This window comes from Cherax quadricarinatus, chromosome 1, assembly GCF_038502225.1.
Source record: "Cherax quadricarinatus isolate ZL_2023a chromosome 1, ASM3850222v1, whole genome shotgun sequence".
NCBI classification, from domain to species: domain Eukaryota; kingdom Metazoa; phylum Arthropoda; class Malacostraca; order Decapoda; family Parastacidae; genus Cherax; species Cherax quadricarinatus.
In genome coordinates this window covers 4,944,418-4,971,154 of record NC_091292.1, presented here as the reverse complement: position 1 = coordinate 4,971,154, position 26,737 = coordinate 4,944,418, and the positions used below count along the sequence as shown (strand labels likewise).

Genomic DNA, 26,737 nt, shown 5'->3' with positions numbered 1-26,737 from the left:
GTGGATGAGTGGAACAAACTCCCAAGTACCGTTATAGAGGCCAGAACGTTGTGTAGCTTTAAAAATAGGTTGGATAAATACATGAGTAGATGTGGGTGGGTGTGAGTTAGACCTGATAGCTTGTGCTACCAGGTCGGTTGCCGTGTTCCTCCCTTAAGTCAATGTGACCTGACCTGACTAGGTTGGGTGCATTGGCTTAAGCCGGTAGGAGACTTGGACCTGCCTCGCATGGGCCAGTAGGCCTTCTGCAGTGTTCCTTCGTTCTTATGTTCTTATGTTCTTATATGTTTTGCTCGGCTGTATATGTTTTGCTCGGCTGTATATGTTTTGCTCGGCTGTATATGTTTTGCTCGGCTGTATATGTTTTGCTCGGCTGTATATGTTTTGCTCGGCTGTATATGTTTTGCTCGGCTGTATATATTTTGCTCGGCTGTATATATTTTGCTCGGCTGTATATGTTTTTCTCGGCTGTATATGTTTTTCTCGGCTGTATATGTTTTTCTCGGCTGTATATGTTTTGCTCGGCTGTATATGTTTTGCTCGGCTGTATATGTTTTGCTCGGCTGTATCGCCATAAACTGGGCTAATTATAAACTTTATTTTGAACACCAGTGAATTATACATGTTAACTAGTACCGACAAATATATAGAGACAGCAGGGGCGCCACGAGTACGCTGAGACAACCCAGTGTCAGGGGTCCAAGACTGTTCAACTGCCTCCCAACATACATAAGGTTGATTCCCAATAGACTCCTGGCTGTCTTCAAGAAGACGCTGGCCAGGCACCTAAAGTTAGTATCTGACCAGCAGGGCTGTGGCTTGTACGTCGGTTTACGTGCGGCCAGCAGTAACAGCCTGGTTGATCAGGTCCTGACCCACCTCGAGGCCTGGTCACGGTCGCGGGGGCGTTGACCCCCGAAACCACCTCCAGGTTTACAACGTGAACATAGGAAAGAAGGTGATGAAAGTAACAAAATTCTAGGTAATGAAGTCTTGGTTATTAGATTGGAGGGAGTGTAGGGAGAGTGAATGTATTTCAAGTTACGGGAGTATGTGTGCAGATGGGTCAAACCATACCTCGGGTGGGGTTAGAACCCGCGATCAGTGTCTCAGAACTCCAGACCGTCGCGGTAGCCACTGGGCCAGATGGGTCAGTTTATTCAGGTATACACATATACAGTTACATAGATTATCATACATAGCAGCCTGTGTGTAGAGAACCTGGGATAACCCAAAAAACCCAAAGTGACTTATTTCCATTGGGTCCATGAAAGACGAGGTGAACAATAGAATATATGAAGGGGAAATGATAGGTGGTGTTGATAAATTAGACACATGTGCAACTCTTGGGTATCTTTATTGAGGAAACGTTTCGCCACACAGTGGCTTCATCAGTCGGTATTTTATACCTTTCTTGCACAACTTGTCAGACACTGCAACATCATGGAATCTTGGTTCAGAGGACATCTACAAGACCTTCTTCACGGCTGCTGCAACTAACCCATCTCTTTGGGAAGGACCTACTTCCACTGGGGAATCCCGCCTACCAGTGACTATGCCCTCGTCTGCTGCCCGTCCCTATCCACTGACGCCTATATAACCGCCAGTCTTCTTGCCTTTGCTCCAGATTCTCCTCCACCACGATGCTGTGAACACTAACTCCAAGGCCGAGGGACTGATTACCTCATCTTTTGTATATAGTTCTACTGTCTTCCTATTATGTCCTAGAATCTGTATTGATAAAGCCACTGGATGGCGAAACGTCTACAATAAAGATATCCAGATGTTGCACATGTGTCTTAACTTTCATACATAGGAGATTACCTCATTTTCCTCCTGTTCTTCCAGTTTACTCCTATGTATGGACTGATGAAGCCACTGTGTGGCGAAACGTTTCCTTAATAAAGATACCCGATAGGTGGTGTGTTGAGATACCCGTGTAAAGTTTATCTTCGGGGAAGTTCTCGGGGGAGGTTCCTTGATGCTGGTGGAATTGGAGCTTTGTTCCAGTTCCTTGAACCGAGTCTAAATGTCTGCCAGTCCTTCAGGCGCTGTATGACTCCTAAGGGTTAAGCGCTTCTGCCCAGGAATAATATTAATTGTATTTGGAAGTAAGACAAAGTAATGTTTCACATAGTTGAGACATTGTTCTCCGTCTTCAGACTCACTTGCTGCTTCTTTCATACCCCTCAAGGAAGGTTCCTTGATGTTGGTGAGGGGCTCTTGATTTAGGGAATTGGATCTGTGCTCCAGTTCCCTGAATTAAGCCTGAATGCCTTCCACATCCCCCCCCCAGGCGCTGTATAATCCTCCGGGTTTAGCGCTTCCCCCTTGATTATAATAATGCTTCTTTCATAACAATGAGTTTTAAACTGTCTGAGAGCTCACAATTATATTTGACATTTTCTTTATTAGTTGGTAATTTAGGCCGTTCAACAGGTGACTGGCAGGCCGTTCAGCAGGTGACTGGCAGGCCGTTCAGCAGGTGACTGGCAGGCCGTTCAGCAGGTGACTGGCAGGCCGTTCAGCAGGTGACTGGCAGGCCGTTCAGCAGGTGACTGGCAGGCCGTTCAGCAGGTGACTGGCAGGCCGTTCAGCAGGTGACTGGCAGGCCGTTCAGCAGGTCACTGGCAGGCCGTTCAGCAGGTCACTGGCAGGCCGTTCAGCAGGTCACTGGCAGCTGACGAGAGAAGGAATCCGTAAATAATAATAATAATATTAATAATAACTATTTACTACAAGTACAAGGTATACCGACCATAGCTGACATCAAGGACATACTACTATATAGAAAGCCGCTTGTTATGCTGAACATTAGAAAGCAGGAGCACTGCAGCAGGCCTACTGGCCCATGCGGGGCAGGTCCATGTCAACCCCCGGCTTAGACCAATGGCTCACCCAGTCAGGTCACCTCCACTTAAGGAAGGAGCACGGCATCTGACCCAGTAGCACCAGCTAGTCAGGTCCAACTCACACCCACTCGTGTATTTAACCTGTTTTTAAAACTATACAATGTTTTAGGTTCTATGATGGTACTCAGGAGTTTGTTCCACTCATCCACAACATCCACAACCAGTACTTTCCTATATCCTTCCTGAATCTGAATTTTTCCAACTTAAAACCATTGCTGCGAGTCCTGTCTAGGCTAGATATTTTTAGCACACTATTTACATCCCCTTTATTCATTCCTGTTTTCCATTTATACACCTAAAATTCCTAAATCATATCCCCCCTAATTCTACGCCTTTCTAAAGAGTGCAGATTCAGGGCCCTTAGTCTATCCTCATAGGGAAGATTTCTGATACATGGGATCAACTTTGTCATCCTCCTCTGTACGTTTTCCAGTGCATTTATATCCATTCTGTAATGTGCAAGAAAGGTATAAAATACCGACAATATGAAAGTTAAGGCACATGTGCAACATCTGGATATCTTTATTGTAGACGTTTCGCCATCCAGTGGCTTTATCAATACAGATTCTAGGACATAATAGGAAGACAGTAGAACTATATACAAAAGATGAGGTAATCAGTCCCTCGGCCTTGGAGTTAGTGTTCACAGCATCGTGGTGGAGGAGAATCTGGAGCAAAGGCAAGAAGACTGGCGGTTATATAGGCGTCAGTGGATAGGGACGGGCAGCAGACGAGGGCATAGTCACTGGTAGGCGGGATTCCCCAATGGAAGTAGGTCCTTCCCAAAGAGATGGGTTAGTTGCAGCAGCCGTGAAGAAGGTCTTGTAGATGTCCTCTGAACCAAGATTCCATGATGTTGCAGTGTCTGACAAGTTGTGCAAGAAAGGTATAAAATACCAAAGTTTTGCAGTGTCTGACAAGTTGTGCAAGAAAGGTATAAAATACCGACACTGCTTCTTGATATGAAGCCAAGGATTCTATTATGCAGAGAATTTTGGGCAAATTAGGTAAGTTTTGTTCCAGGATGCGACCCACACCAGTCGACTAACTCCCAGGTACCCATTTTACTGATGGGTGAACAGGGACAGCAGGTATCTTATGGAAACACGTCCCTAATGTTATCCAGCTCTACCGGAGTTAGTTTTAGTTTAATATGTTTATTATGCACCCCATACCCATCCTGTGGGCGCTAGTCACCACATACCCATCCTGTGGGTGGTAGTCAAAAGATTACAGAGGTACATAATTGGTCCAGGGACTGGACTCCAAAGTTTTGATAGCTGAACAAGTTATGAAGGTAATGAACTAGATCTGGTCACAATCGTGACCAAGTTACAAAGGTAATGAGTTCCAGGTACAGCTGGTCACACTCATGACTAATTACAAAGGTAATGAACTAGATCTGGTTACAATAATGAGAATTGAAAAAGGTAATGAGCTCCAGGTAGAGCTGGTTACAATCATGACAAGTTTCAAAGGTAATAGATCGTGAAGACATGATTACAATCATGAACAATTATCAGAGTAATGATCAGTTGACAAACATTGTAGGGAATTCATCCATTGCCAACAGATGTTGCTAGGTGCCTGTCCCTCCTCGGCAGGACAGCCAGACAGCCATTGCAAACAGCAGCAAGTTGCCCCGGGATCTGTTGTTTGCAGGAGCACCATCGACCCTCTCCAAGAGGCCACGACTCCGCTAGCAGCCCGAGGGAGAGCCGCCCTGGGGACTTGTCAACGTCCTGGTGGACGCCAAGTTGATTGAAGATCCCAGGCCCTCTGTAAAGGCGCGGCAGCTGTCACCTATGTCTGCTGGGAGGGGCTGTTGATTGTTGCCACCTGGAGCCCTCCGGGTGCCCACCTCTTCAAGGGGGGCTCCTTGGCGTGGTGAAGAGGCTCTTGGTCTGAGGAATTAGCCCTGTCGGTCTTCTTCCTCAGACCGAACCTAATTACCCCCCATTCTCCCCTCCCCTATCCCATCCTCCCCATCCTCCCCTTTTTCCATTCCTCCTCCTCCTCCTCACCCCTCCCTTTTGCCCTTCCTCTTTTTAGCCTTCGTGATTTCTCCCACAGGCGCGCTAGTTCCTAGGTAGGGGAAAGGACACCGGGGTCCATCCCATTCCGTTGAGGTTTCTTGGCGGTGGCGTAGTTTGCCGTGGAATCTGGATTGCCTAGGGATGTCCCGATCCCTCTCCGGTATCCCGGAGTGGCTTTGGGTGTCTTTTGGGCGACGGGTGTATCTCTGGAAGCCACCTTTCGGATTCCGGGGGTGGTGGCTGAAGGAGGTATGCTTTGTGGCGGATATCCGGCCGCCCTCTCTTTTGTCCACCGAGGTAGCTCGGCAGATGTGAGGTTGCTATCCCAGATTGCTGGTTTACTGGCATGAAGGGTAGGGTATGGCACGGGTTCCATGCTGCATCTGCGCTACTAGCGGTGTCGAGTCCTCTTGGGCGCGGAGGGGGATTTCCGGCCCTTTCATTCCTCCTGGGAACTATTCCTCCCCGCTCCCCCCTTTTTTTATTCTTTTTTTTATTTTTATTTTCTTTTCTTCTTTCTTTTTTTTTCTTAAAAACAAAAAGCAAAGGAGTAACCTAACCATGGCAGCCCTAGTCCATGAAACCACTACCCCCGGGCCCCTTCTTGATACCGCACCCCATTCTGACCCTGCCTTGTGTTTAGACCACTCTTCGGACACTCCTGATGCCCCTGTACCTCTTGCTGGTGCTGTTTCCTCACCCGCTTCAGGTACCGGGGCTTCGACTGACTCCTTCGATTTGTCTGAACTCCGCTCTCCTTTGACTATGCTTCCGGCTTCTCCCTCTACGGTACGGCAATTTTCGAATCGCCCACCCATTTCCTGCCGGACCAACTCCGGTCCTACTCCTAAACGCCAACGTCAATCTCCTGATGATGCTCCGTCGTTACCTTCCCATTCTACTCGGAAACGACCGACACGTCAAGCACTCCCTCTCCACGCTCAGTTTCGGACCACACAATGGACTAAATTCTTTACTTTAAGACCAACTTCTTCTTCTGCCTACCTTTCTGACCATAGTATTGCCAAAGCGCTCCTGCGTCATGTTGGCAGAGATATTTCATTTCACGCTCTCAAGAGTGGTACACGCATCGTCACTGTCCAGAATGCTACCCAAGCTCATGATCTTTCTCTCCTTTCGAATATCGATACTACTCCTATCACTATTGAAAAACATCTTTCTCTCAATTCTTGTAGTGGTACTGTCATTCTGCCCCATACCATAGTCCAACATACCTGGAGTTTACCTGGAGAGAGTTTCGGGGGTCAACGCCCCCGCGGCCCGGTCTGTGACCAGGCCTCCTGGTGGATCAGCGCCTGATCAACCAGGCTGTTGCTGCTGGCTGCACGCAAACCAACGTACGAGCCACAGCCCGGCTGATCAGGAACTGACTTTAGGTGCTTGTCCAGTGCCAGCTTGAAGACTGCCAGGGGTCTGTTGGTAATCCCCCTTATGTGTGCTGGGAGGCAGTTGAACAGTCTCGGGCCCCTGACACTTATTGTATGGTCTCTTAACGTGCTAGTGACACCCCTGCTTTTCATTGGGGGGATGGTGCATCGTCTGCCAAGTCTTTTGCTTTCGTAGTGAGTGATTTTCGTGTGCAAGTTCGGTACTAGTCCCTCTAGGATTTTCCAGGTGTATATAATCATGTATCTCTCCCTCCTGCGTTCCAGGGAATACAGGTTTAGAAACCTCAAGCGCTCCCAGTAATTGAGGTGTTTTATCTCCGTTATGCGCGCCGTGAAAGTTCTCTGTACATTTTCTAGGTCGGCAATTTCACCTGCCTTGAAAGGTGCTGTTAGAGTGCAGCAATATTCCAGCCTAGATAGAACAAGTGACCTGAAGAGTGTCATCATGGGCTTGGCCTCCCTAGTTTTGAAGGTTCTCATTATCCATCCTGTCATTTTTCTAGCAGATGCGATTGATACAATGTTATGGTCCTTGAAGGTGAGATCCTCCGACATAATCACTCCCAGGTCTTTGACGTTGGTGTTTCGCTCTATTTTGTGGCCAGAATTTGTTTTGTACTCTGATGAAGATTTAATTTCCTCATGTTTACCATATCTGAGTAATTGAAATTTCTCATCGTTGAACTTCATATTGTTTTCTGCAGCCCACTGAAAGATTTGGTTGATGTCCGTCTGGAGCCTTGCAGTGTCTGCAATGGAAGACACTGTCATGCAGATTCGGGTGTCATCTGCAAAGGAAGACACGGTGCTGTGGCTGACATCCTTGTCTATGTCGGATATGAGGATGAGGAACAAGATGGGAGCTAGTACTGTGCCTTGTGGAACAGAGCTTTTCACCGTAGCTGCCTCGGACTTTACTCTGTTGACGACTACTCTCTGTGTTCTGTTAGTGAGGAAATTATAGATCCATCGACCGACTTTTCCTGTTATTCCTTTAGCGCGCATTTTGTGCGCTATTACGCCATGGTCACATTTGTCGAAGGCTTTTGCAAAGTCTGTATATATTACATCTGCATTCTTTTTGTCTTCTAGTGCATTTAGGACCTTGTCGTAGTGATCCAGTAGTTGAGACAGACAGGAGCGACCTGTTCTAAACCCATGTTGCCCTGGGTTGTGTAACTGATGGGTTTCTAGATGGGTGGTGATCTTGCTTCTTAGGACCCTTTCAAAGATTTTTATGATATGGGATGTTAGTGCTATTGGTCTGTAGTTCTTTGCTGTTGCTTTACTGCCCCCTTTGTGGAGTGGGGCTATGTCTGTTGTTTTTAGTAACTGAGGGACGACCCCCGTGTCCATGCTCCCTCTCCATAGGATGGAAAAGGCTCGTGATAGGGGCTTCTTGCAGTTCTTGATGAACACAGAGTTCCATGAGTCTGGCCCTGGGGCAGAGTGCATGGGCATGTCATTTATCGCCTGTTCGAAGTCATTTGGCGTCAGGATAACATCGGATAGGCTTGTGTTAATCAAATTTTGTGGCTCTCTCATAAAAAATTCATTTTGGTCTTCGACTCTCAGTCTGGTTAGCGGCTTGCTAAAAACCGAGTCATATTGGGACTTGAGTAGCTCACTCATTTCCTTGCTGTCATCTGTGTAGGACCCATCTTGTTTAAGTAGGGGCCCAATACTGGACGTTGTTCTCGATTTTGATTTGGCATAGGAGAAGAAATACTTTGGGTTTCTTTCGATTTCATTTATGGCTTTTAGTTCTTCCCGCGATTCCTGACTCCTAAAGGATTCTTTTAGCTTAAGTTCGATGCTTGCTATTTCTCTGACCAGTGTCTCCCTGCGCATTTCAGATATATTGACCTCTTTTAGCCGCTCTGTTATTCTTTTCCGTCGCCTGTAAAGGGAGCGCCTGTCTCTTTCTATTTTACATCTACTCCTCCTTTTTCTTAGAGGAATAAGCCTTGTGCATACATCGAGTGCCACCGAGTTAATCTGTTCTAGGCATAAGTTTGGGTCTGTGTTGCTTAGTATATCTTCCCAGCTTATATCGGTTAGGACTTGGTTTACTTGGTCCCACTTTATGTTTTTGTTATTGAAGTTGAATTTGGTGAATGCTCCCTCGTGACTAGTCTCATTTTGTCGGTCTGGGGCTCCACGCATACATGTCTGAACCTCAATTATGTTGTGATCTGAGTATATTGTTTTTGATATGGTGACATTTCTTATCAGATCATCATTGTTAGTGAAGATGAGGTCTAGTGTATTCTCCAGTCTAGTAGGCTCTATTATTTGCTGGTTTAAATTGAATTTTGTGCAGAGATTTAAAAGCTCGTGTGAGTGTGAGTTTTCATCAGAGCTGCCTCCTGGTGTTATTACTGCAACAATATTATTTGCTATATTCCTCCATTTTAGGTGCCTTAAGTTGAAATCCCCCAGGAGCAAGATGTTGGGTGCAGGAGCTGGAAGATTTTCCAGACAGTGGTCAATTTTTAACAGCTGTTCCTGGAATTGCTGGGATGTTGCATCCGGAGGCTTGTAGACTACCACAATGACTAGGTTTTGGTTCTCGACCTTTACTGCTAAAACTTCCACTACGTCATTTGAGGCATTAAGCAGTTCTGTGCAAACAAGTGACTCTGCAATGTACAGGCCAACCCCCCCCTTTTGCCTGTTCACTCTGTCACATCTGTATAGGTTGTAACCTGGGATCCATACTTCGTTGTCCAAGTGATCCTTTATGTGGGTCTCAGTGAAAGCCGCGAACATTGCCTTTGCCTCTGCAAGCAGTCCACGGATGAAAGGTATTTTGTTGTTTGTTGCTGGCTTTAGACCCTGTATATTTGCAAAGAAGAATCTTATCGGACTGGTGGTATTGTTGGTACTGGGGGGGGATTTTTTTTCCGGCATTAGTATCTGTATCTGTTGGTTTGGAGTGGAGGCCATCGACTGTGGTTCCACTCCAGGAATGACTGGATTTGGTGTACGATTTCTGCCATTTCCTGCCAGTTTTTTTTCCTTCCTGGCACTAAAAAACCTCTCCCTCTTGAGTGGCTGTGGCTACCCAGGTTTTCCCATGGCCTGGATGTTTTGTATCTTTTTGTCCCCTTTAGATGGTATGCCTGGCAATTTAAGTTATAGCACAGTCTTTCCTGTACTGAAGAGGTACACATTTCAGGGTGAAAAAGCTTACAGGAAGGGAGTTTGCATTTTCCTGTTGTCATATGGGCATGGCATTTTCTAGGGTGGTCATAGTTGCATGTCCCATCTGTTTTTCCAGATTTCCCATGCCAGCAGATACCAAGTGCATAGTATGTGCACAGGCTTGGTTTCTGCTTGCCTTGGGTTTCTGTGACTGTATTCCCTGTTGGTGCATGTTTCCCTGTCTTACTTCTATCTTCCCTAGCACCAACAATGGAGCTCCCACCAGTTGTTTTTGGTAATTTATCCTCACTATTGCTATTGGTGTCCTCTTGTTTGCTATTTCCTGCGGTATTTCTAGTTTGCAATATTGGTTTTATCTTATCTTTGACTACACTTGTTTCCCTACTATGGCTCCTGTCCCCTATGAGGTCATTTAAATGTATTCCTTCCTGCGTATAATTCCCGACTACCTGGACAAAATCTCTAGCTTCACCATTACTGTCTCCCAGGACAGTATCTCCAGCTTCACCATTTCTGTCTCCCAGGACAGCACCTCTAGCTTCACCATTACTGTCTCCCAGGACAGCACCTCCAGCTTCACCATTACTGTCTCCCAGGACAGCACCTCCAGCTTCACCATTACTGTCTCCCAGGACAGCACTATCAGCCCCACATTTACTGACTACCAGGACATCACCTCCAGCCTTACAGTTTGTGACTACATGGCCAGTATCAAGGGCAGTACCATTCAGCCCAGACTTTTTATGTTCCCATCTGTTGTAGAAAGCTTCCAGGTTTTCTATGAAAGCAGCTTTGATGTTGTCCTCTTTTAATACCCTTGTGATTTTAGTCCACAGATTTTCCTCATTTGGGCATACCCAAAAACACTTCTCTGTTTTAATACTGCTTGTAGCTAGTTCTGGGATATCTGCACAAGGGGCGTGACACCAATTTCCACAAAAATGACAATTTATCCATGTGGAAGCCCGTTTGTTTGACTGACCACAGACTACACACAGCTTCATAATGATTTGAATGGTTGATTTACTGCAATTCTACTAGCAACCTCTTGAATATTATATTAATAACCTTAAATGAAGCTCTAGCTATTTGTATTTCTGTTTCTAACTCTTTTTGTATATTGGACAGCTTACCGTCACGTTCCTGATTTTTAATGTTTGTGTTTATAAGGGCGCCTACAACCCCATCCGTTTACAGTCTGCTTTATTGTCCAACGAAACTGTTTGAAACCAGTCCCGGGTTCGGACCAGTCAAGGGTTCGGACCAGTCAAGGGTTCGGACCAGTCGATCTGCTCTGATCAGTGGGTCACTTATTTAAAACATACTGGTCGGTGATTTGAGCTAACACATGAAGGATCTACTGGAAATTATCTACCCGAGTAATATGTGATTTGACTGATACAAAAGTATAACTTGCGTGTTGAAGAGCCGGTGATATCTGGCAGCTCCTACAATGACGAACGGTCGACCTCCTTGTTTATCAATCGCTGTATCTGGCTTTTCTATTTTTTTTTTTTTTTCCGTCTCCACCACAATAAATGCTATATTATCACTATAGTTGACTGGTGCAAATTTTGGAGGGAGGACGCTTTTTCTGTAGTAATAATTGCTTCTCGTTGTGTATATTGCGACCGCTGGTAACTACAGGTTATATGAAATTCACAGTAACGTCTCGTATTTCAAGAAAAAGAAACTAATGAAAGTCACTCCACTCCACTAAGTACCATTATAATACTGGTTAGTTGCTACTACAACACTGTATTCTGCTATTCACTGGTATCACTAGATTATATGCGAGTACACTAGCAAGCCAGGAAGATTATTAAAAACAGCTGACCTGTGGTAAGTTTCTGGCGACTTCTGGCACCTGCCTCTATAGGCTTATCACTTCATTTACAAATTCACCTGTTTTCAAATGACACTTTAACCTTTATCATCAATGTACTAGGGAGCCACTGTAGTATACACTATACACTATGTATGCTCAATGTTTTCAGGGAGACTTTCTTTCCTCTGACACAAAGTTCAATTATTATTATTTTTTTCACAAGGGACACAGGCCTATGATTCCCCTCTGGCAGTAAACTCTCTAGGTAATGCACACTATTCTCCTTTTTGGCTCAGTATATAATGTTTTTCGCCCAAGATTGGTTCCAGGCGCTAGAGGGATGTATCGTATAGGATTGATGACACAAATTAAAGTTCTAGCACGTAAGAGCCGCCCCTCTACTCAGAAGTCCAAAAAATCCACATTGCTCAAATCTTCTTTGCCCCTTCCTTCCCTTCTTCCACCTCCACACGTTACCTTTCCAGTCTCTGTACCTAGTTCTTCCCCTCTCTCTGGCTCTATTACAAGTGTGGAGATTCACCCTCCTCCTCGTACTATGCCTTCCACCCCCGTCCCCTCCCAAGTTTCTCCCTCTTCTGTCACCTCCCAGGTTTCTACCTCTTCTGTCCCCCCCCACACTTCATCTCCAGTCCCTTACACTTTTCCCTCCCCCTCTACTTTGGTACAGTCCATTACTGTCCCAATCTTTACTCACCCTCCTCCTCCTATCTCCAATATGGTTTCCCATACATCTTTGAATTCAGAAACACTTGAAGCCATTTCAGAATATATTGCAGAGACTAAACCTTCAATGGACACTGATTCACTTCCTGTTCCTTCTCTTCCCTCTCCTCCATCTTCACAACCCCATTCTTCGCAACGCTCCGTTCCTGCGCTACTTGAACATCTTCCAATGCCACCACACGTTGACTTTTCTAACCCCTCTAGTCCGTAGGTGCCTTTACCTACAGATTCCTGATATTTTCTTCATCGCCAATCATGGCCTATTTACAGTGGAATATCCGCGGCCTCAGGGGTAATCGGGGTGAGCTTCAGATGTTGCTTTCCAGGTTTTCCCCTGTTGGTGCTTGCTTACAAGAACCAAAATTACACTCGGCTGTTTTCCAACCTATCTCAGGCTATAATTTATTGTATTCTTCGGATCCTTTCTCAGATGGGACCTTTAATGAAAGTGCCCTTCTTCTACGCAATGATATTCCGTACTGTCAACTATTTGTTCATACCTCGCTGCATTACACTGCAGCCCGTATCCACTTGAATAAGTGGTTTACAATATGTTCTTTATATCTCTCTCCTTCTCGAGCATTTTCTATCCCAGACTTTGCCTTTCTTGTTTCATCCTTACCACCACCACTTCTGTTACTTGGTGATTTTAATGCCCACCATTTCCTCTGGGGGGGGTCTCATTGTGACTCACGTGGCATTCAGTTGGAGGCTTTTCTTGCCTCTCACCCCCTCCATGTTTTAAATACGGGTACTCCCACCCATTTTGATCCTCGTACTCATACTCATACTCTCTCTTGCATCGATCTATCAGTCTGCTCTTCCTCCACTGCACTAGACTTCACCTGGTCTGTTCTACCAGACTTACATGACAGCGATCATTTTCCGATCATTCTTACTTCTCCTTCCTATTCACCACCTTCCCGTAGCCCTCGCTGGCAATTTGATCGGGCAAATTGGGATCTTTACTCACACCTCACTGCTTTTAGTGAGGTTCCTTCTTCATCCTCCATTGATGAGCTCCTACACATCTTCTCGACATCAGTTTATACCGCAGCTTCTCATTCTATACCCCAAACCTCAGGCAGGCATTCTCAGAAGTGCGTGCCTTGGTGGTCTCGTGCTTGTGCTCGTGCAGTACGTTTGAAACGTGCTGCATGGGTCAGGTACCGGTACAATAGAACCGCTGAGAGACTTGTTGATTTTAAGCAGAAGCGTGCGATCGCTCGCCTTGTCATCCGTGAAGCTAAACGCACTTGTTGGCGAGACTATGTTTCCACCATCACCTCTGCTTCTTCTATGAGTGCAGTCTGGAAAAAAGTGAGGAAATTGAGTGGTAAATACTCTCCTGACCCGGCTCCTGTTCTACGGGTCACTGGTGTTGATATAGCAAACCCTCTCGACGTTGCCATTGAACTTGGCACACATCTGGTCCGTATTTCCCGAGGGCTCCATCTATGCCCCTCGTTTCTTTCCTCAAAGTCTGCCAGAGAGTTAGTACCCTTGGACTTTTCTTCTCTCGGAGAAGAACAGTATAATGTGCCTTTTACACTTCAAGAACTGGAGGCAACGCTCTCAGCTTGCCGATCATCGGCAGCTGGGCCTGATGACATTCATATTCGTATGTTACAACATTTACATCGGTCAGCCCTTGTAGTCCTCTTACACCTCTTCAATCTTATTTGGGCACAAGGAGTTCTTCCCCAGCTGTGGAAATCTGCCATTGTTCTCCCTTTCCGCAAACCGGGTACTACAGGACATGATGCCTCCCACTATCGCCCCATCGCTCTTACAAGTGCAGTTTGCAAAGTGATGGAACGCCTCGTAAATCGACGTTTAATGTGGTATTTAGAGACTCACAATAGTCTCTCCGCTAGTCAATATGGCTTTCGTAAGGGTCGTTCTACCATAGACCCCTTACTACGCTTGGATACGTATGTTCGTAATGCCTTTGCGAATAATCACTCAGTTATTGCCATATTTTTTGACCTTGAGAAGGCATATGACACAACTTGGAGGTATAATATTTTGGCCCAGGCCCATTCCTTAGGCCTCCGAGGCAATCTACCATCCTTCCTTAAGAACTTTTTAACTGACAGACATTTCCGTGTTCGAGTCAATAATGTTCTTTCCCCGGACTTCGTCCAAGCTGAAGGTGTCCCTCAGGGATGTGTTCTAAGCACAACACTTTTTCTCCTTGCTATAAATGATTTGGCCTCTGTTCTTCCACCCAATATTTGGTCATCACTCTATGTTGATGACTTCGCTATTGCTTGTGCAGGCGCTGACTGTCACCTTATTGCAGTTTCTCTCCAGCATGCGGTCGACCGTGTTTCCACTTGGGCCACCACACATGGGTTTAAATTTTCAAGTACCAAAACTCACCAAATTACTTTCACTAGACGCTCTGTTATCTCCGATCATCCTTTGTATCTCTATGGCTCCTGTATCCCCGAACGTGATACAGTCAGGTTTCTAGGCCTTCTCTTTGACCGTCGGTTAACCTGGAAACCTCACATTACCTCTCTGAAGGCAACTTGTCACAGCCGGCTAAACCTTCTTAAAACCCTTGCTCATCTTTCCTGGGGAGCTGATCGTCGAACTCTGCTTCGCCTACATTCAGCCCTCGTTTTATCGAAACTCGATTATGGTGACCAGATTTATTCCGCGGCCTCTCCTGCTACTCTCTCTAGCCTTAACTCTATCCATCACCAAGGCTTACGTTTGTGCCTTGGTGCTTTTCGCTCTTCCCCTGTTGAGAGCCTCTATACAGAAGCAAATGTTCCATCCTTGTCTGATCGCCGTGATGCCCATTGCCTTCGTTACTATGTACGCTCTCACGATCTACACAATCCTTCCATTTATAGAATGGTCACCGATATTAGTAGACATTCTTTATTCGTTCGCCGCCCCTGTTTGCTCCGTCCCTTTTCTCTTCGCCTACATTCACTCTTGTCTTCCCTTCAGTTACCACCTTTATATGTTCATGTAGCATCTCACTTTTCCCTGCCCCCCTGGGAAGTTCCAGCTGTTCGGGTCTGTTCTTTCTCACTCCCTTGCTCGAAAGCTCAACTGCCTACGGTGGCTTCCCGCTCTCTTTTTCTTGATCACTTCCACTCCCATTCTCATGCCACCGCTGTGTACACAGATGGCTCTAAGTCTTCAGACGGCGTCGGATTCGCAGCAGTGTTTCCGGACAGCGTCGTACGAGGGCATTTACTATCTTCAGCTAGCATTTTTACTGCTGAACTGTATGCCATTCTTGCAGCACTTATTCGTATTGCATCTATGCCTGTGTCATCATTTGTAGTAGTCTCAGACTCCCTTAGTGCTCTACAGGCTATACGAAAATTTGATACATCTCATCCCCTAGTTCTCCGTATCCAACTTTGGCTACGCCGTATCTCTACCAAACATAAAGATATTGTTTTTTGTTGGGTCCCTGGTCATGTCGACGTACAGGGCAATGAACAGGCAGACACTGCTGCGTGGTCAGCAGTATATGACCTACCAATTTCCTATCGAGGTGTTCCATTTCTGGACTATTTTGCTGCAATAGCTACCCACCTTCGCACCCGTTGGCAACAACGTTGGTCAACTCTGCTCGGTAACAAACTTCATTCTATTAAACCGAGCATAGGTTACTGGCCGTCTTCTTGTCATCAGTGCCGAAGTTGGGAGACCACTCTCTCCCGCCTTCGCATTGGCCACACTCGTCTTACTCATGGGTATCTCATGGAGAGGCACCCTGTTCCTCTCTGTGAGCAGTGTCAAGTTCCAGTATCGATTAGCCACATTCTGTTAGACTGCCCTCTCTATCAACGAGCACGCAGAATTTACCTCCAACGTCGTCTTCGTTCTACTACTCTCTCTTTACCTTCCCTTCTTGCTGATGGACCCTCCTTTAATCCTGACTCTCTCATTGACTTCTTGACAACGACCGATTTACTCCACAAACTCTGATGATACTTTTCGCACTCCCCTCAGCCCTTTCTGGTTCAGTCTCTTGCTGCCCTTTACCCTTTCACCATCCACTGCCCCGCTGTTATCCGTAACCTGTTGCTCATCCATCTCCCTTTTGCCACCTGATGCCCTCACTTCCTTCCTGCCCTGCAGCGCTGTATAGTCCTTGTGGCTTAGCGCTTCTTTTTGATTATAATAATAATAATCCGGGTGCCCAGACACCCACCGTGTGCACGTATGTTGAGGAGATTCCAACTCCGGACCTCCGTGTGTGAGGTGAGTGCGCTAGCCATCGAGCTACGGGACATACTAAAGAGTAAAATTTTAATAACTTTGTCAATAATTTGTGTAAATGTCACATTAATTGCACTTGTCCTTGTACCTAACATATTGTGGGTAATTCTACCAACATTAATAAAAGAATACTCTGATCACTAAAATATGCATTAAGGTTACCTTTCAGTGTATGTACAGAGATGCACATCTGTTGTATACTGTACACCCCTCAAGGGAGGTTTCTTGACGATGGTGATAGGCTCTTGATCTAGGGAATTGGATCTGTGCTCCAGTTCCTTGGATTGAGCCTGAATACCTCCCATCTCCTCCCCCACACATGCGCTGTATAATTCTACGGGTTTAGCGCTCCCCCATGATTAATAATGTACGTATACTGTACAACTTAGCTAATGAGGCAAGGGAGTCGCAGGTAATTACAGTAGCTGTAGTTTCATATATGTAGTCATAGTTACAGCTGTACTAAGTAGTTATGGATTATGCAGTTGTATAGTAATCATATCTTTATGACATAATGCATTTATAAATTTTGATTTACAGTTTAATCACCTCCGATGACTATTGAACGAGAGAGAGCGTGTTTGACCGTCAAGATGTCGGACACAGTGACCCAGGTCACGTGACTGCGCTGTATACACTACTGTTTTAACATTTCCATAAAATGTGGTTATAACTATGACCATAACTTTTGAAGGGGTGGACTGGTAAGCCAGCGGAAGACCTTGGTCAGATGACCAAAAGCTCCAGCGGTGCGTCATCTAAGACCCACGTCAGGAAACACTTGTCCTGTTTCCTGACAAATCTTACCTAACCTGTTTCCATCAGAGCATCCAGAAGAGGAAAATTACCATCATAATTAACATCGACAGAAGGCTGCAAATTGTTCTGCCGATGTTACGTTCCAAGAGGAACGTAACATCTTTTGGGGAATACCAGTGTGACTGATTTATTCAAGGTACAGATAAGCCAATCACTAAGGACATCTGAGCTTATTTCACTGTCGCAGTTCAACTTAATTTGGGAGATCACGTAATCAAGTGTGAAAATTATCAGTTCTCAGCGATTGTCCTCATAAAACATTTAACATGTTTTTGTCTTATTTGATAACTCTATTTGCCAGCAAATTTAATGACAGATATGATAAAAGATAAACTTAATTTCTATAAAGAATATTTTACACCTGGTACAGAAAATGTAATGTTATTAAGAGTATATAAAGACCCTGGTTACACACAGCATCTCGGCCAACCTTCAGTAACTTGTAAGTTACGTATAACATATAACTACTAATGTAATTTTTGCAAGAACAGTTTTCTAAAAAAATTGTGGAAATTGTTAATGTTAGTCAAATACAAATTCATGTAACAATATTAATCACAGTATTATAGAACAGGATATAGAGTTAACTGAAAGACCAAAGAATTTACAACATCTCAGATAAAACCTAGTCTATACTATACTTACAATTTACTTAACAATTATATCTTGTGACTTTTATTGCGAATTTGCTAAGTTTAACAGAGTGGTATTAGTTATTTAAATTACAATACAAATATGATGAGAGAAGTGTTTCTAATAATTGACAGGTGCTGAAGGTAACCTGCAACACTGAAACCGTAGGTTGCACAGTTGTTTACTGGAACTCCTCTAGTGTAACAATTTTAATTTTTAAAGGGGTGGACCAGTAAGCCAGCGGAAGGCCTCAGTCAGATGACTAAAAGCTCCAGGGTCATCATATGACTTAGACCCGCGTCAAGAATCACTTGTCCTGTTTCCTGACAGATCTTACCTAACCTACCTCCTCTAGTGTCTCTAGTATAACAAAGAATTGCCACCATGCTCCGTGGCCTAGTGGCAAAAGCTCTAGCTTCACACGGTGAGGGTCCGGGTTCGATTCCTGCCGAAGGGATGGAAATATTGGACGTGGTTTCCGTCCACCGGTTGTGTATGTACTCCATCAGTAAAAATAGGTACCTGGGTGTTAGTGGACTGGTGTGGGTCGCATCCTGGGACAAAACTGACCTAATTTGCCCGAAATGCTCTGCATAACAAGCGGCTTTCTATATAGTAGTATGTCATTGATGTCAGCTAGGACTGTATACCTTGTACATATACTTGTAGTAAATAAAGATGTGTAAAAAAATATTTAAACTTCCTTGTTTACAAAAGTGGGTTCTTTCGTAAATATGGAAGCCAACCCTCTACAGGATACCTCGGTTACCCTAACGAGTCTCAACCTAACTCTTCCAGGCACTTGGATACAAACTTTTCCCATGATTTAAGGCTGTCCAGGCCTACCATGATGGAGATGTAACGCAGTGTGTCGCCCCTGTTATGTGATTGTCTTCTGGGTCACCCTGAAGGTGGCGTCGCTACCTCCTTCAGAAGCACTGTGTCCGAGATAAGATTCTCTCAGTGTAACTGCACACGTGTAGTGCCACGCTATCTGCTTACCATCTGTTCAGGTCAGCATGATAACCCATCTGGATCTTTCCGGATACAGTCGGCTTTGCAGATGTGGTTTTTTTTTTAAGTGATTAACAGCGGCTTCAACTATTTACTACTACTACCACTATCACTACTATTACTACTACTACTACTACTACTACTACCACAATTATTACTACTACCACTATTACTACTACTACCACCACCACTATTATTATTACTACCACTATTACTACTACTATTGCTACTACTACCACCACTATACTACTACCTTCTGTTGTACCACTCCCTCTCGTATATATACTGGCCTCCTTTCCTCAGTGTGATTTATTAAACGTCCAATTAGGACCGAAACGTCGTTATAAGTTTGAATCTCCTATTATTTGTGTATTGTTGCAGCCACGGTAGTGTGACCTTTTATACTTCAGGAAAATATAACTTTATATATCTTGATAAGAAAGAAAGAGTCACATGCTAGGCATTAACTTTTTTGCCCTTTGATGATTTTCTAAAGTATTTATATTTTTGCTGTAGTTGCTGGTATTAAAGAAGAAAAATCACAATGCATGGCTTGGACATTTCACAAATAACCCGCACTATTGTCAAGTCACAGTTGAGCAAGAAATAGAGAAGACTACAAATCACGTCAGGAAGGAGGGGAAAGAAAAATATGTAGTTGTAAGCAGTTTAAATAGTAGAAAGAATAAAAAATTTCCTCTTTCAGGCTGTTACTTGGGAATGAATTATTATTATTTATTTTCGAAGGGCTACAGCAGTGTGTAGGTGCACATCTTCCAATTTTATGTACAAAATTGTGCGAAATAGTTTATAAATAGCTTCAGTACTTAATGGGTGATGCAGCCTGTGACCAAACATACAGCTTCCACAGAATGAAAGTCAACCAGGCTTGGTTTTAGGAAGATGTTTGTGTATTATTATAAAAAAGAAGCACTAAACCAAGAATATCCACTAGGAATTTTTATTGACCTAAGAAAAGCTTTTGACACAGTAGACCACGACATCCTACTCCACAAACTTGACCATTACGGTATAAGAGGCCATGCGCTTGCTTATTTCAAATCTTACCTTACTAATAGGTATCAGTATGTCACCATTAAAGACACGGCATCAACAACACGGCCACTTGATACTGGAGTTCCGCAGGGAAGTGTCCTTGGTCCCCTGCTCTTCCTCATATACATCAATGATCTTCCAAACGTATCTCAACACCTGAAACCCATTCTCTTTGCTGACGACATACAGCGCTGCCGGGCAGGAAGGGATGTAGGGGTAGCAAGAGGGAGAGCCATGATTGTTAGGTCATGGAGTGCGGCGGCGGGACAGTGAACAGTGCAGGGGTAGATGGTAGCAAGAGATTGAGGTAGAAAAGGCTGTCAGGAGTACCAGTCGTCGTCGTCGTCGTAAATCAGTTGCTGTCAGTGAGAGTCTGGGTTAAAGGAAGAAGTTTGTGTAGTGTGGTGGTGACAGATTCCCTGCTCAACGTACTAATGACGGTTAGAGTAGGTTAGGAAAGGTTGGTCAGGAAACAAGACAAGTGTTTCCTGACGTGGGTCTTAGTAATATGATGACCCACCACTGGAGCTTTTGGTCATTTGACCGAGGCCTTCCACTGGCTTCCCGGTCCACCCCTTTAAAAATTATGGTAATATAGAGTGAGTATTCCACCATTCATATATGATGGAGGTGGCCATATATTCATGGGATCTGAAGGTGAGAATATTAATGAACTTCAGGTCAATAGAGTTGAAGCAACATTAGGGCTTCTTTTGTTTACCTCGGTGAAAAAACATTAAGTTCAATATACGCTGCCTGATTGGTGAGTGTAATCAAGCAATCATGTGAGAATAAACCTATTCTCCATTTAAGAATATACGCATTTCTATAGCCTAAATTGCTCGGTTATCACCTCGATTATCAAGTCACTAAAAAATAAATCAGGGAATCTGTCTCAAGTGCCACCATTATTGTACAAGCCCCTCAAGGAAGGTTCCTTGATGTTGGTGAGGGGCTCTTGATTTAGGGAATTGGATCTGTGCTCCAGTTCCCCGAATTAAGCCTGAATGCCTTCCACATCTCCCCCCCAGGCGCTGTATAATCCTCCGGGTTTAACGCTTCCCCTTGATTATAATAATAATATTGTACAAGCGAGCGGCTCGTGTCCTTTCGCCTGATATTTCATTGCTTTTTAACAACTCACTAGAAACAAGCACTTTCCCGACACTACTCAAGACAGCAATGGTCACACCAATACACAAAGATGGAGACCCTACAGATGTAAACAACTACCGGCCAATATGAGACTTACCGTTGGTATCCAAAATCTTCGAGAAACTTTGTGCACAAGATATTAAATTCATTTGTAACCGCACAAAGCATACGCATCCCCTGCCAATTTGGATTCAGAAAAAAAAGCACAAATGACGCAATTGTAAAAATGCTAGACCTGCTCTACACGGCACTGGAAAATAATGAATATCCATTAGGACTTTATTGACCTAAGGAAAGCTTTTGATACAGTAGACCACGGCATACTACTCCGCAAACTTGATTATTATGGTATAAGAGGTCATTCCCTTGCATATTTCAAATTCTATCTTACTAACAGGCATCAGTACGTCTCTATCAATGACACAATCTCATCAACACGACCACTTGATATTGAAGTGCCGCAGGGGAGTGTTCTTGGTCCCTTGCTCTTCCTCTTATACATCAATGATCTTCCCAATGTAGCTCAACACCTTAAACCTGACGACACGACTTACGTCATTTCCCACCTAAATCTTGCCTCCCTCAACACCAGTGTTAACGAAGAGCTAGTAAAAATATCGACCTGGATGACTGCCAATAAAATTACACTTAATACTGACAAAACCTTCTATATTATGCTTGGTAACAGGTGTTGCACAGCTGAACATTATGATTGACAACACTCTTATTGCTAAACAAAATGAGGGAAAATTCCTGGCCCTGCACCTTGACAGCAACCTGAAATTCAACACCCATGTCCAACGCGTAATAAAAAAAAAGTATCCAAAACGGTTGGGATCCTCTCTAAATTATGTTACTATGTACCACAATCAGCCCTGCTCACACTATACTATTCACTCAACAATCCCTATCTCACGACTCAAGAAATCGTAATGACACGATTGCAAATAAACCATACCCCCGGCCGGGATTAAACCCGCGGTCATAGAGTCGACGGGCTGGAGTTTTGAGACTCTATGACCGCGGGTTCAATCCCGGCCGGGGGTATGGTTTAATCCCTACCTCACTTATGCTATTTGTGTTTGGGGATCAACAGCAGCAACTCACGTAAAGCCAATAATAACCCAGTATAAAGCCGGAATAAGAATTATCTCGCATTCCAATCCTAGGCAACCCCTGCCCCCCACTCTTCAAAGATCTAAACTCCCTCTACAGAACATCCACACCTACTACTGTCCAACCTACATTGACAAGATAAGATAAGATTTCATTCGGATTTTTAACCCCGGAGGGTTAGCCACCCAGGATAACCCAAGAAAGTCAGTGCGTCATCGAGGACTGTCTAACTTGTTTCCATTGGGGTCCTGAATCTTGTCCCCCAGGATGCGACCCACACCAGTCGACTAACACCCAGGTACCTATTTGCTGCTAGGTGAACAGGACAACAGGTGTAAGGAAACGTGTCGAAATGTTTCCACCCGCCGGGAATCGAACCCGGGCCCTCCGTGTGTGAAGCGGGAACTTTAGCCACCAGGCCACCGGGCCACAGAATTCTAATGGTAGCCTTGAACTAAAACACTGTCTTGATGGTTGCAACAGGACCCATAGACATCATACCAGACACAAAAAATTCTATGACATTCCTCGTGTCCGGCCAAACCTCTACAAAAATTCGATGTACATAAAAGGGCCTAAAATCTGGAACTCCCGCCTGAAAACTCTAGAACTGCAGACTCAGTCATCATATTCACAACTGTCAAAAAAAATCTCCCTAACACCCCATTAAATAACAAAAAAAAAGGCACAATACCGTGACTGGAACGATACACAAATAACCCGCACATAAAAATTCAAGCTTACGATGACGTTTCGGTCCGACTTGGACCATCGACAAAGTCACACAGTGTGACTTTGTCAATGGTCCAAGCCGGACCGAAACGTCGTCGTAAGCTTCTCTCTTTTATGTGCGGGTTATTTGTGTATCGTGTAACACACCCCATTATTAGCTAACCAAATGAAATGAAAATCGCCTTATTTTATTTTCATTATATCATGAACACAACAAAAACAATAGTCTTACTCTCTCTATCTGTAATTCCTCCTAATTTACACTTACACTCACCCAAATGACTGTAAATATAGAATTCTTCATATAGCTATTGCCTATTAAATCTGTAGTTAGGACTAAGTCCACCTAAGACACGCTTCCAATATGTAAATCTAATTATGTATGTACCTGGCTAGGTATGTATCTGATTATGTATGTACCTGGCTAGGTATATATCTGATTATGTATGTACCTGGCTAGGTATGTATCTGATTATGTATGTACCTGGCTAGGTATGTATCTGATTATGTATGTACCTGGCTAGGTATGTATCTAATTATGTATGTACCTGGCTAGGTATGTATCTGATTATGTATGTACCTGGCTAGGTATATATCTGATTATGTATGTACCTGGCTAGGTATGTATCTGATTATGTATGTACCTGGCTAGGTATGTATCTGATTATGTATGTACCTGGCTAGGTATGTATCTAATTATGTATGTACCTGGCTAGGTATGTATCTAATTATGTATGTACCTGGCTAGGTATGTATCTGATTATGTATGTACCTGGCTAGGTATGTATCTGATTATGTATGTACCTGGCTAGGTATGTATCTAATTATGTATGTACCTGGCTAGGTATATATCTGATTATGTATGTACCTGGCTAGGTATGTATCTAATTATGTATGTACCTGGCTAGGTATGTATCTAATTATGTATGTACCTGGCTAGATATGTATCTAATTATGTATGTACCTGGCTAGGTATGTATCTAATTATGTATGTACCTGGCTAGGTATGTATCTAATTATGTATGTACCTGGCTAGGTATGTATCTAATTATGTATGTACCTGGCTAGGTATGTATCTAATTATGTATGTACCTGGCTAGGTGGCAATATAAACACAAATGCAGTATAATGTGATCCTTTATTGACTACGTTTCGCCCACACAGTGGGCTTTTTCAAGTCACAAACAGAACTACCTGGGGTGGAAGGAACGCGAGTATTTATAGTCCGGCTGAGGTCAGGTGAAGAATGCTGCATCTGATGATGTACCGAGTTGGGTTGTAGAGTCTAAAAACTTGGGTAGCTTGGAAAGGAGACTGGACAAGTTTGTGAGCAGACCTTCTACAGTGTTCTTATGTGGGATAGCGATGAAGAAGTTTCTTGGCAAGTGGTTCAGCTATGTTATAGAAGCCACTATTCTGGTTGAAGTTGTCGGATATAGAAATAAGTGATGATTCCAGGATTCTTCGGTATTGAGTGTTGTCTTCTGTGGCGATAAGTCTTGAGTTTCTGTAGTTTATCAAGTGGTTGTGTGAATTACGGTGTTGTACGCAGGCATTCCTTGAGTCGTCAGACCTGCTTGCCTATTGGTGTTCTGAAATACGTGTTTGGAGGTCCCTTGATGTTTCGCCCACGTATAACTTGTTGCAGTCATTACAAGGGATTATGTATACCCCTGCAGAGGATGGAGGCTTGTCCTGCCTACTACTAGTGATGTCCTTGATGGTCGTGGTTGTGGAGGTAGATACTTGGAATGATGTTTTGGCAAAGATGTTGGAAACATGTTTGGCAATGGAGTTGGTGGGAAGGACTATGTATCTCTTCTCGGCAGTGTCTTCTCTGGGTGTGTTGAAGATGTTTAGTGCTCGCCGTCTGCAGTCTCTGATGAAGTGACGAGGATAGTGGAGTTTGGAAAATACCTGTTCAATTATAGTGCATTCTTCCTCAAGGAACTCGTTGCTGCAGATTCTGAGTGCACGCAGGAAGAAGCCTATAATTACACCACGTTTGGTTTTGGTGTCGTGGTGAGAGTAGAAGTGGAGAAGATCGTTTTGGTTGGTGGGTTTTCGATAGACTTTAAAACGAAGTTCGTGGTCAGCTTTGCAGAGTAGAACATCAAGGAAAGGAAGAGTGTTGTCGACCTCTTCTTCAAGTGTGAACTGGATTGAAGGCTCGACCTGGTTGAGCTTGTCTTGGAGAGCTTGAACGTTGAAGCGTTTAGGAGTTATGAGGAGAATGTCGTCAACATAACGGAGCCAGGTGACAGACGAAGGAATAATGGTGGAGAAACGTTCGGCTTCTAGATGTTCCATGTATAGGTTCGCTAGGACTGCACTGAGTGGCGAACCCATGGGTAGTCCAAAAGTCTGCTGAAAGAGGTGATTTTCAAAAGAGAAACACGTAAAGCCAACACATAGTTCAACCAGGTCGATGAAGTCGCTGGCTGGAATGGGAAGATCAAGTGAATCGTCAATTTTCTTGCGCAAGAGATCGATGGCTTGTTTAGTAGGTACTTTAGTGAATAGGGAAGTCACGTCAAGGCTGGAAAGTTTCTTGTTCCTGATGTTGATGTTGCGAATGCGATTGAGAAGATCACCTGAGTGTTTGAGATGTGCTGGACTGATAGTGCCCAAGAGTTTCGAGAGGTGTTTGGCGAGAATTCCTGAGAGCTTGTGGGGAGCACTGCCTATTCCCGAGGATATGGGCCTCAGTGGGATACCAGGCTTGTGAGTCTTTGGCAGGCCGTACATTCTGGCAGGTCTGGGGTTGCTGGGCATGGTGTGCAGAAGTTTCTTCCCTTGTTCTGAGCTCCTCAGAATGCGGCGAGTCCTTTGAAGAAAAGTTGTCCACTTGGTTAGTTGTGAGAGGTTTGTAGGTATCTGGGTCATTAAGTAGATTGAGCATTTTGTTCCTGTAATCGTCAGTGTTCATGATAACAACACCACCTCCTTTATCAGCGGTGGTGACCCTGATGGTCGTGTCTTCTGCTAAACCTTTGAGTGCATTGATGTAACGTCGGGGTATGACTGGGGAGCTGCGTGTTGAGATGGCTGCTGAGATGATGCCTTGAAGATAGCCTTTTTGGAAGTCGGAGTCATTGTGTCTGTAGTTTTTGGCGATGAAATTGAGGTCTTGTTTTGGTTTCGTAATTCCTGTTGCGAATTTGAGGCCTAAGCTGAGGGCTTCAGTTTCTGTGGTTGACAGTGGACGAGATGAAAGATTTTGAATAATTTCAGGTCTTCCTAAACTTTTCCAATTACTATTATCGCAGAGTGTTTGTAGTTTCCTAGTAAGTCTGAAACTTCTGCACACCATGCCCAGCAACCCCAGACCTGCCAGAATGTACGGCCTGCCAAAGACTCACAAGCCTGGTATCCCACTGAGGCCCATATCCTCGGGAATAGGCAGTGCTCCCCACAAGCTCTCAGGAATTCTCGCCAAACACCTCTCGAAACTCTTGGGCACTATCAGTCCAGCACATCTCAAACACTCAGGTGATCTTCTCAATCGCATTCGCAACATCAACATCAGGAACAAGAAACTTTCCAGCCTTGACGTGACTTCCCTATTCACTAAAGTACCTACTAAACAAGCCATCGATCTCTTGCGCAAGAAAATTGACGATTCACTTGATCTTCCCATTCCAGCCAGCGACTTCATCGACCTGGTTGAACTATGTGTTGGCTTTACGTGTTTCTCTTTTGAAAATCACCTCTTTCAGCAGACTTTTGGACTACCCATGGGTTCGCCACTCAGTGCAGTCCTAGCGAACCTATACATGGAACATCTAGAAGCCGAACGTTTCTCCACCATTATTCCTTCGTCTGTCACCTGGCTCCGTTATGTTGACGACATTCTCC

At 44.4% G+C, this 26,737-nt stretch overlaps 2 long non-coding RNA genes across 2 annotated transcripts in view; one reads left to right on the top strand and one right to left on the bottom strand.

Annotated features, from left to right (window-relative positions):
• Positions 1-1,340: 1,340 nt before the first annotated feature.
• LOC138853114 (uncharacterized) overlaps positions 1,341-26,737 on the bottom strand; it is a 29,632-nt gene continuing 4,235 nt past the window's right edge. The window contains exon 2 of the long non-coding RNA XR_011392347.1: positions 1,341-2,680. This is a non-coding gene — a long non-coding RNA (uncharacterized lncRNA). The remainder of the gene's footprint in view (positions 2,681-26,737) is intronic.
• Positions 18,684-19,464, top strand: LOC138853120 (uncharacterized). The gene is made up of 2 exons (XR_011392349.1): positions 18,684-18,819; positions 19,337-19,464. It is a non-coding gene; the product is annotated as an uncharacterized lncRNA (long non-coding RNA).